This window comes from Pinus tabuliformis, chromosome 3_1 (assembly GCF_031772625.1).
Source record: "Pinus tabuliformis cultivar Carrire ecotype Pingquan chromosome 3_1, CPIR1, whole genome shotgun sequence".
Classification (NCBI taxonomy): domain Eukaryota; kingdom Viridiplantae; phylum Streptophyta; class Pinopsida; order Pinales; family Pinaceae; genus Pinus; species Pinus tabuliformis.
The window spans coordinates 775,473,354-775,483,776 of NC_142301.1; the positions used below are offsets into that span (position 1 = coordinate 775,473,354).

Consider the following 10,423-nt stretch of genomic DNA (forward strand, 5'->3'; position numbering starts at 1 on the left):
GAGTGTTCTCTGTTGGATAACATCATTACATATATACTGAGACCATGACTGTGTTTTCTTCCTACACCGAGATCTTCATGAGATCGTTCATTATGCCAAGACAAGGATCATTGAGAGGCTTTACTTCTGAGTTACCCATCCGAGAAATATAGGACCACTGTACTCATTCGAAGTACTGAACCACTACACTTGTCCGAAGTCCTGAACCACTGTAATTTCCTCTGAAGAATATCAGATGAATCCTAGTTCTGTGTGATTGTAATTACCCCGAAGTTTCAGAGATATTCGAGATTCCTGTACTACTGTACTTGTTATGATTATGCCGAGAATGTATACCGAGACTGCTACAGGAATATCTGCATCAAAGAACCGAGACTGCTACAGGAATATCTGCATCAAAGAACCGAAACTGCTACAGGAATATCTGCATCAAAGAACCGAGACTGCTACAGGAATATCTGCATCAAAGAACCGAGACTGCTACAGGAATATCTGCATCAAAGAATTACTTGAAGCAATTGAGCAAGAGAGAAGTCTACACTTGCTGTCACTGCCCACTGACCAACTATGTTAAACCAGCCTGTCATCCATGCAGCGAAGGGCCCCCATTCTTTACCGGACAGCATAGCGCTCCAGTAATAAAGACCCCCAGACGTCGGATAAGCAGAGCAAATCTCAGCCATGGAGAGTCCCACACAGAGAGTGAAAAGGCCAGCAATGAGCCATCCATACACCATAGTCACCGGACCTCCGAAGGTCAGCCCCGTAGTATAGGTAGTCGTTAAGCCAGTTAAAATCGATATAATGGAAAACGAAAACGCAAAATTCGACAGTACCGAGAGATCACACTTGAGTTCTTGTTTATAGCCTATCTGTAGCAGGCGTGCAAATCCGGAGTCGACCGCACCGTCGAGCAAAGACTCTCTGGTGTCATGTTCGATGGAATCCATGGAATCCGAGAAAAGTGAGCAGCCTCTTGCAGGGGTTAGACTGACTGTTAATGATTATGAACCAGAACGTAAAAGCAATGAGCTTAACACTGGGGCTTGACGAGTTGGTGAAGAGGGCTGGTGATATCCCTGCTGTGCATATAGTTGCTCCATTGCCAACGGATTAGGGCATCGTACTGCAGCTAGGGCTCCTTAGGGCTCCTTCTTAGGCCAACGTATTCTTTTGGTTCTCTCCTTCTCCAAAAACCCAGACGTGGAGAGGAGATCACCTCAAGAATACGTGTGTGCAAATGATATCAAATCCTCATCTATTTATACCAAAATGAGGATGATGAATAGACACGTCGGTTGGGCTTCTAGAGCCTACATAAGAGCTGGTCGGCTTGATAATAATTACATAAACAAAATAAATTCATATCTCCATAATTACTTATCGGAATCGGATGATCTTTGGATCAATCCTACACCTCTCGAGGAGAGGGATCCAATAAAAATATCAGCTGCAATAAATAAGCCGACCCACATGGAGTTTGGCTCTAGTTGCCAATTTAACATAGATGCACTAGGACTGTGCTAGGAGAACTGCGTGTAGCCCAAAAGATCGGAAAGCATAAGAAAAGAACAGGAAGGGAGATGAGCCTAATCACGTAGATTAGGGAATATGAAATGGACCAAGTATTTTTGGATTTAGGATTGGATGTGAACATTTTGCCGAAGCAGACATGGGGGCGAATTGGGAGACCTACACTGTAATGATCTCTTATTTAGCTGCGAATGGCAAACCAACAAAAGATAATACCCATGGGGCGATTGTAGGGAATGACTGTGGATATTGAGGGAGTGAGTGCGCTAGTAAACTTTGAAGTGATAGAGATTGTTGATGACAGCAATCCTTACCGCACGCTCTTAGGAATTGATTGGGCCACTGACATGAACGGGGTGATTAATCTGAAGAAGTGCAAAATGATTTTTGAAAAGAATTCACTACGCGTAATTGTACACTTGGACCCTGTTGAAGGATTGTGCTATACGGAGCCGGTGCGTGACTATGAAAGTGATGATGATTTGGATTGCATCTATAAGATAATAGTGTGAGACCAAGACTAGGTGAACCCCACCACGGATGGGCGAATTTCATGGGAGTGTGAGAGCTCTTGTACCTCGGATTATGATGAAGAGATGAGCGATGGCAGAATCGATTACATGAGGTGACTACACTGAATTGTAATATGATGATAAAGTCACTGTGCTGCATATCAACAGAAGTGAGAGATATTCCTACTTATTATGGGTTAAGTGAGGTAGATACATTCTTGGATATATTTGAAAGAGAAGTGTCGGAAAAACAATGCTTCTAGGCCTTGGACTGGGTACTGCACGCTATGCCTGCGAGATGGTGGGGTATGCACAAAGGGAGATTTGAGGACTGGCGCGAATGCAGGAGAATGATGCGCACGTGCTTTGGGAAGCCTAGAGTGAGATTGAAAGATAAATACAATGGGTAGGATGATCCATTTTCACATCTAGCTATGTGGGTGAAGGTATATGGAAAACGACCTGCATGTATGCACATGAACTTCGCGATGAGAGGTATGGCCAATAAGCGTGCGTTGGGGGGGAAGATATATCGTTGGCTCTTAAAGTTGGACAAACAGCCTATGGGAAGAACAATCGTGAAGAAGGTTATCCATGCAGAAGCATTTGACAAGGCATGCAACACATTGAACAAGGTATGCAACGCACAACAAAGTAATTGGGACCTGCGTGTACCCGGACAGGCATCTTTTCGGTTGGTTGATGGAACAGGAGCTGTAATACCTATGGAGTCTATCATGTCTGGTCTGCACATAGTGTTTCTCGCAGGGGTAACAGACCACGGATCCCTGGAAGAAAGGCTCGTGCCGTTGGAAGAACTCGAAGAAGAATGGTTGGGACTCGATGAAGAGATCCAGCAGGGTGATCGTAGGCTCCAAGAACTCACGAATGAAAGATTTTGGTTGAGGGAAAAAGCGCCATGGCGGAAGCGGAAGTCAACAAGCTTGAGGAAGGAATAGAGAAGGACTTTCTTAATCAAAAGACCGTAGTGATAGAGCAGGATGAGCTCGATTACATTGATAGACTTGGGGACCACTGTCGAGAGTTTTTCAGTTTGCTGCATGGGATGGGATCGTATGCTATTAAGGTGACCACAGATGGTGACACGGTGTAGTTGGTAAAATTAAATGGCGAACGCTTCCTAGTAAACGGTAGTCGGTTGAAGCTATACACAGGTGGCACGGCCATATGACTAGCCGCAGGACGTACAGTCTTAGTGCTCCACGTAGTTGAAAGGGGGTGCGGGGCTATAAACTACTCTACCTGAGAGTTGCGCGATGTCAAGACTGCGCATAGTAGCGAGGTGTCACAGGGTCCGCGACAGTGCAAGGGTAGCTACATTGCCGTGCGGTTTGGCTGGAAAGTGACCTTTATAGTCACTATTCACGATGTGATGCTTGGTTTGAGACCAAATGAAGCGGGCAGCAGGCATTTAAGGCAAACTTTATAGGCTAGATTTGGGAAAATTTATTGCCAAAGGAGCATTAATGGAGCGGATTTGGGGGGAACGATCGAATTTGAATTCAAAAGGCGTTATAAATTGCAAAGGGCTACCCAACAAACAACACTTAGCCACTTGAGAATTGAGCTATTGTGCGCCCAGAGAGTTATGAACCCAGATCTGTTTGATTTTTTGAAGTCAAACGCGTTGTTTGAGCACTTACCTAAGCTGTTGAGAGATTTGTGGAACAGCAATATGATAGCGTCTGAAGAAGCCATGAATATCAGAGAGATGACCATTGAAGAGGCCGCATAGGCCATGATGATAGGAGATGCCCCAAAAAGCGTCGGGATTGTCGTAGAAATCCCTAAATCGTTGTGCACATCGAGACCCAAGAAATACAAGAAGCCTATGGTTCTGGTGCGCATGTCCCCTAGAAACCCACTGAGAACAAAACTTACCATGGAAGAAAAGGGGAAGGCGATCAATTTGGAAGCCGATGAGGAGGAGGAAGACCTTGAGGAAATCTTGGTGGAAGAGGAGGAGGATGAAGAAATGGAGGAAGAAACCCAGCGTGCAGACCGTCTGACCAAGTTGCCTTCGTATGTTCCTCTGCGGAAGGGGAAAGCACGTGTGCCCAAGGACCTAGATGAGAGTAAGAGCTCTCTGCAGACTTCAATGTTACTCGATGATATCTTTTTTTATGGAGCGCACTTGGGATGGGTGTCAGTTCTAAAATTTGAAGACTGGGATCTCGCAGACCACAAGAAATTCCCACATTTGGCAACCGCGCAGCTAATGCAGCTAAAGAAAAATATAGTGGCGGGAGTCATAGAGTTGAAGCCACACAAGTGGTTGCGAGATGTAGAGAAAGCAGGGTTGTTAAACTTGCTCTAGGTGCCGCATTACCATCATGCCCTAGTGACTATCTTTGTCATCAGGATGCTGCTTTGCCTGGTGCATGATGGGTGTTTGTAGCTGGAAGATCCCATCCCCATCACGGATCATCTAATTCAAAGAATTACCCAGCTCCCTTGCAAAGGGCAAGATCTAGCGATCATATCCAAGGGTAAAAGTGATGATTTGGCCATAACGGAGGCCATGAAGAAGAAGTTCGAGCTAGAGAAGAAAAAGAGAGGGTATGCGATCTCTAGTATCAATAATGTTGGGGTCAAAGTCACGACGCAGATATTGGCTTGGAAAGTCATGCGAAAGTGTCACGCAGATGAGGTGCCCATGTTGGTGGTTGCACTTGCCGTGAAATGCGCAAAGGGGGTCTAGTTTAACTAGGCGGATTACTTTTGCAAGGAATTCCTGGAAAACTGTCACGAGGCATAGGAGCAGGGGAATACTTTCCACTATGCATGGCTTCTACTATCCATAGTGCTAGTGGCTTGGGAATTTCTTTAGGATAGCCAGTTCCCAACGATTGTGAAGGATCTTTTGGAGGCAGCGATGTACGCTTCGCTATGGGAAACTAAAGATGCGCAGAGGATCAGAGACAGCAAGATATTCTAGGTGTTCATGGAGATGAACATTAGAATGGGGATTAATTGCAAGTCGTGGTTATCGCCCACGGTTTATAGTAGTCTGCAGAGCTTCACTGAGTTCAAGGTGGAATTTCATCATGTGTACATCAAGGTGAGGAAGGACTCTGTGAAGGCATGGAAGGAGCTCCCTTATCTGGAAGCGGACGATGTCATATTCACCGTCCTTGAGTCGTGGCCACCAGAGTGGTGCGCTCTAGCCAGCTCCACAGTGGACGTGGAGAATTCCGCTGCATAGAGGAAAAAGGAGGAGGCAAAACTGTGGATGGCACAGTTGGCTGAGAAGAGAAGGAACGAAGCAGCAGCAGCAAAGGCGCAGGAGGCGTGGGATGCTTCGAAGGTAGCAGAAGAGCAGCAGAGAGTAGCTGAGAAGGAGCATGAGGGAGAAAATTCACCTTCACCCAAACAAGAGACAGAAACAGAGGAAGGAGGCGCGGACCCATAGACAGTGACCACACAACTAAATCAATAGCACCCAAGAGAGCAAGTGGGGCCGCGGACGAAGTCGAAGGCCTCAAAGACTTCTTTCGACTTGATCACCCTCACTAAGGGGGATCTCCATGACATAGGGGAGATGGTGTGGGACATCAGAGCGGAGGCCCTCCAGTAGTTCGCGGAGGAAACCCAAACAGTTTTGGGGTCCCTCCGAGCAAAGATATAGGAGTTGCAGTTGCGCACTCCTCAGGTTGGTACTCTGTCGACCAGCCTCACAATAAGCACGACTACGGTAGAGGAAATGCTACATGCCCGCATGACCAACACTATAGTGCTGCTAGAGGACTCACTGGTTACATAAAATGAGGCCGACAGGCCTATGGTCAGTGCGCTAAAGGGAGTTGGGATAAACATGGTTGTGCTCCCTTAGGAGACGCTCAAGGTTTTGCAGGATGGAGTGACTAGAGAACTGCGGGCTAGGGAGGGCCACGTGGTCCAGGTGATGAGCGAGCAATGGATTAATATTAACCAATTGAGCTTGCAACATGATGAGGTCATGACACAGAACAGACAGCTCATGCAGGTAGTTGAGGAAGCCTGCCAAATGGTCCTTGAGTTGGCCATCCCAACAGAGGAACCAACGAAGGCACGCACTCGAAGACTAGCAGTAGGGGTGCGCGAGGCGCAAGAAGAAATGGCTAAGGTTTAGCTGGAACTGAACCTTCAGATTGCTGAGCTACAATTGAAGGCACGACCTTCAACTCCACCTGAGGTAAAGGATTAGCACGCTAGCGCCATTACAACAGGAATAGTGGAGATCAACAATGCAGTGAAAGACTACACCCAACTATTTGAGGAGTCGTTCGAGGTTCTCACTACTCTGCAGGAGGACCCAGACCTACAACACTTAGAAATAGAAGCGCGTGAGCTACAACAGAAGTACAACGAAGTCAAAGGGACCGCGTAGACAGTGGCCCTTACGCAGAGGTTTGCGCAGACGCAGCAAGCAAAAGTGCTCAAGGAGCAGGTAGATGTTGTGCGACATAAGGAAGTTTTCTTGAAGGCACAGGTACAACCATGGATCGATGAGGCATTTGTCATTACAACCTTGATTGAAGCCAAGCTCGTGCAAATGTAGGGAATGCAGGAATAGGTGTAAGGAAACAGTTTAGTTACAATAATCTCTGAACAATGCATCTAGGAAGTGTACCAGGCAGCTGCTCAGTGCGCTGTCGATCTTGCGGTAGTCTAGGTAGAGTCAGGAGGTCTCCGTGCGAAGATCTCTGCACTGACAGAGTGACACGAGGGTCAGTCTCGATGTTTGTGTTGGGGGCCTGTTGGGCGCGGGATCCCCCAAGGGAAGTTTTGGGGCCTAAAGCCCAGATTTTGGCTAAAAAGTGTAAATCCAATGTAAAGACTCTGCATTTTGTGGGCGTAGAGCGCGGAGTTGTAAATGAGTCATAGGGTTGTCTACCCTCAATTTTGTAATGTAATGTTGGCTTTAGAGATCTACCCATGGTCCGTGGACCATGGGATTGTATAAATAGAGCGAGGCTCTAAGTAGATGAGACATAAGGCTAAGGATGAAGATTTCAGTGATATCTAAGGGAAAAGTCAAGTCTTTGGGTCATAGAGTAGGAGAAGGTTCTGCAACTGAGTGCACATAGGCCTAGTAGTCCGCTGATGAGCCCCAAATTTGGTAACATTTTGGGCTCATTGGGCCTAACTACCCTTGCTCAATCCTTCATTTTTCATAACTTATGCATCATTTTTTAGTATGTTTATGTCATTTGTACGAATAAGGGTAGTCACTATTCCTAGGTGGCTAACACGTGCTCATTTCAGGATTTTTTGACACATGTTGGAGAAAAACCGAGCAGACAAGGGCTAGGAGACAGCCAAGCTGGGGTTGAGGATTCGTAGGGGGGGTTGTCCACGGCATTAAATAGCCTTCCTCGGGATCTTCACCCCCAACTCCGAGCTCCAAAAGCCACCAAAACCGGATCTAGAAGGCAGCCAAACAGATTTTGTGGAAGCAACTGTTCACTCCCAGTTTGGTCAGCCAAGTCCCATAGATTTAGGAGGCCAGCTTGGGGCCTCGTGATGTATAAATGATAAGGCTTCAGCCTTCGAAAATGATTTTTTTGGAAAAACTTTTGCACATTCTGCACTACGAGCTGCCAGCTTTGTTTTTGTTCTTTTGCAGCCATCATTGGCATACCTCTTGACTTATGATTATTATTTTTTAATGAGAAACAGTCAGATTTGATCTCAGCTCTGAGTTTCTAGAGGAGCCATAGCTCTCGGGGTTGGGCCCAACCTGAGAGCCTAGGGCCTCCTTCTTTGTATTGATATCTTTCCTTTCAGCATTATGATTTTCTTTGCATGCATTTGAAACGCAGTTTGTTGAGTTAGATTTCGTTGTGTGGTTAAGTAGGTCATTGTTGAAGAATAGAGTTGTTTCAAACGTCTAGAATAGAGTAATGAGATAAGAAGTGATAAAAGCTCCAGAAAAGGGTTGCCTGCACTCTCATTTTCACCTCTTCCTAGGGGCTAGAATTGCAGACAGTGCTGCCCAACAAAAACACTAGTTTGCTTACCCATGCAATCTTCGGTGAAGTGTTTTCATTTGTAGGAGTTATTCATGCGTTCAGACCTCTTGGGATGTTTCTTTGCTTCAGTACCGTACGTGGTTCTCTTTAGAAATAACGTTGTTGTTCATTGGTTTCATTAACAGTTAGGATATATTAGTTAATATTTTGATTATGTGCAGGACGTGGTTGATTTGGTTAAGTTTACACTGTGCAGTGCATCTCCATCACTCTCTCGTCCATCTAAGCTTCATCCAGGCCAACTGCTCATCTCCAAGTTAGATCCCTTGTCTCACAACTACTCTTTTGCCCACGTCACCCTACCTTCTTGGCCTTCCATTTCCTCTGCCCTCTTTAAGACAAGCTAGCTTTCCACACCCTCTCATCACTTCATCTCTCTGTCACTAAGTCATTACAAACCCCTATCCTACCTCCCTATCCATTCATGCATCCTCTTTCACTCACCCATCATCCAAAATCCAATTGTAGAACATCCTGTAGAAATTTCTGAACATCCTGTAGAAATTCTGAAGCATCCTGTAGAACCCTTGCAGACTTCCTGTAGAAGCTCACAAATGAGGTTTCTTGATATCCAAACTTTGTTAAACTCTCTGGAAGGGTTTTAGGGACTCCTTAGACCCTCTCTGAACCTTCCCGACCTCTTCCAAGCATTTCTCCTCCTTGACCCACCTCTGCACAGTAAAAAGCCAGTTAAAAGCACAAGCATGTTAATTCTAACAACTTATTCAAAAATACAAAAAGAGGTTTCTTCAGGTAGAGGTAGTCTAGACACATGTATCTTACCTTCATAGAAAGTAATGGCATCTCTCTGTAGTTTTCATTCTCCTCTTTGCATCAGTAGGACTAGCTGGTAGAATTAGGGCTTGCTAGGGTTTGTGGTTCTTTTTGGCTTTCAGGTTCTTTCCGCAAGTAGATTAGCTTCCTTTGAGTTAGCTTTCATCCATCAATTAAAAAATTCTTCTAAGAGCTCATAGAAGTTGGCTTGAGCCCCTAGTGGACTTGTGCCAGCTGACCAAGTGACAGCTGCGGCAAGAGCTAGTACTTGTGCATACAGCACCGTCGCTTCCAAGTTTGTTACGAACTACCGGGTTGATAAAATTAAAGAAGGGAGTCCCAGGAGTTGTAGCATTATTGCTACAATACTGGAGCTCACCATCCTTTTGGCGCTGTTGCCGGGGAAGCGTCAGAGTATTGGTGATTGTTGCTTTTCTTCTATTTTCCTACTCTCGCCTTCTGCTAAGTAGTTTATTTCATTTCCATTCTGCAATTTCCTTTCCGCAAAAGTAGCATAGACATTTCCTGCTTTCATATATTAGCATTTCAATTCCGCAATTTCATTTCTGCAAGCATATATTAGCATTTCAATTCCTCAAGCGTAGCCTAGCATTTCATTCCTGCAATTTCATTTGAGTAAAATAGATTAGTTCTTTCATGCTTTCATTTCAATTCCGCATTTCCATTTCAGCAAGATAGTTAGTTGCAGTTCAATCTATTTTAGTTTTGTAGGTACCAAAAAAAAGAACAAAAGCAATCAAAAGTCTTTCCATTTCATGCCTCGTAGAAATCGAGATAAAACAGGCGATCCAGAAGAACCTATAGGCGAGCCTCCTGAGATATACGAAGATCCTATAACAGAAGAAGAGTTAGAGAACACTCCATCTGAAGCCATGGCTGAGAATAGAAGAGAAGATGAGAGAATAGAAGGTGCCTTTCCCATCCAAGAGACCAATGGAGACCTGAAAATGAAAAACATAAGCCCCTCCGCTTTACCTCACTTCCATGGACTAACTACTGAAGACCCTGATACCTTCCTGTTTGAGTTTGCCATCCTTTGTCGAACCTATGACTATACCAAAGATGAGCAAAAACTGAAACTCTTCCCCTCTACCCTTAAGGATGCAGCATTACGCTGGTTCATGGGCTTACCTGGGAATAGTATCACCACTTGGGCTCAGATGCAGCAAGCTTTCAATACCAAATACCGGGACTACTGTAGGTCCAAGGAAGCCAAGGGAGAAATCTTTCGGATGACCATGGGGAATGATGAGTCTTTAGAAGATTACGAGGAAAGGTTCCAACTTAGCTATAAATGGGCTAGGTGCACACTTGACCCTGAATCTCTCAAGTTGGTCCTGATCCGAGGAGTCCCTGAAGATCTTCTAGATACCCTTCACATGCTAGCTGGAGGAGATATTTACCAACTACCTTATGAGGATATAAAGACTGTGTTTAGGAACCACTCTAGGGCAGCTCGGAAAAGAGGTAGAGGAAACCCCCTCTCAGCTAGTACTCCTTTCTCCAAACATGAGTTTGCAAATCAGTTAGAGGACCTCAAGAGTGAGG

The 10,423-nt window shown here is 45.3% G+C and overlaps 1 pseudogene; it reads right to left on the reverse strand.

Moving 5' to 3' along the window:
* Positions 1-497: 497 nt before the first annotated feature.
* LOC149189687 (amino-acid permease BAT1 pseudogene) lies at positions 498-950 on the reverse strand (annotated as a pseudogene).
* Between the last annotated feature and the right edge of the window lie 9,473 nt (positions 951-10,423).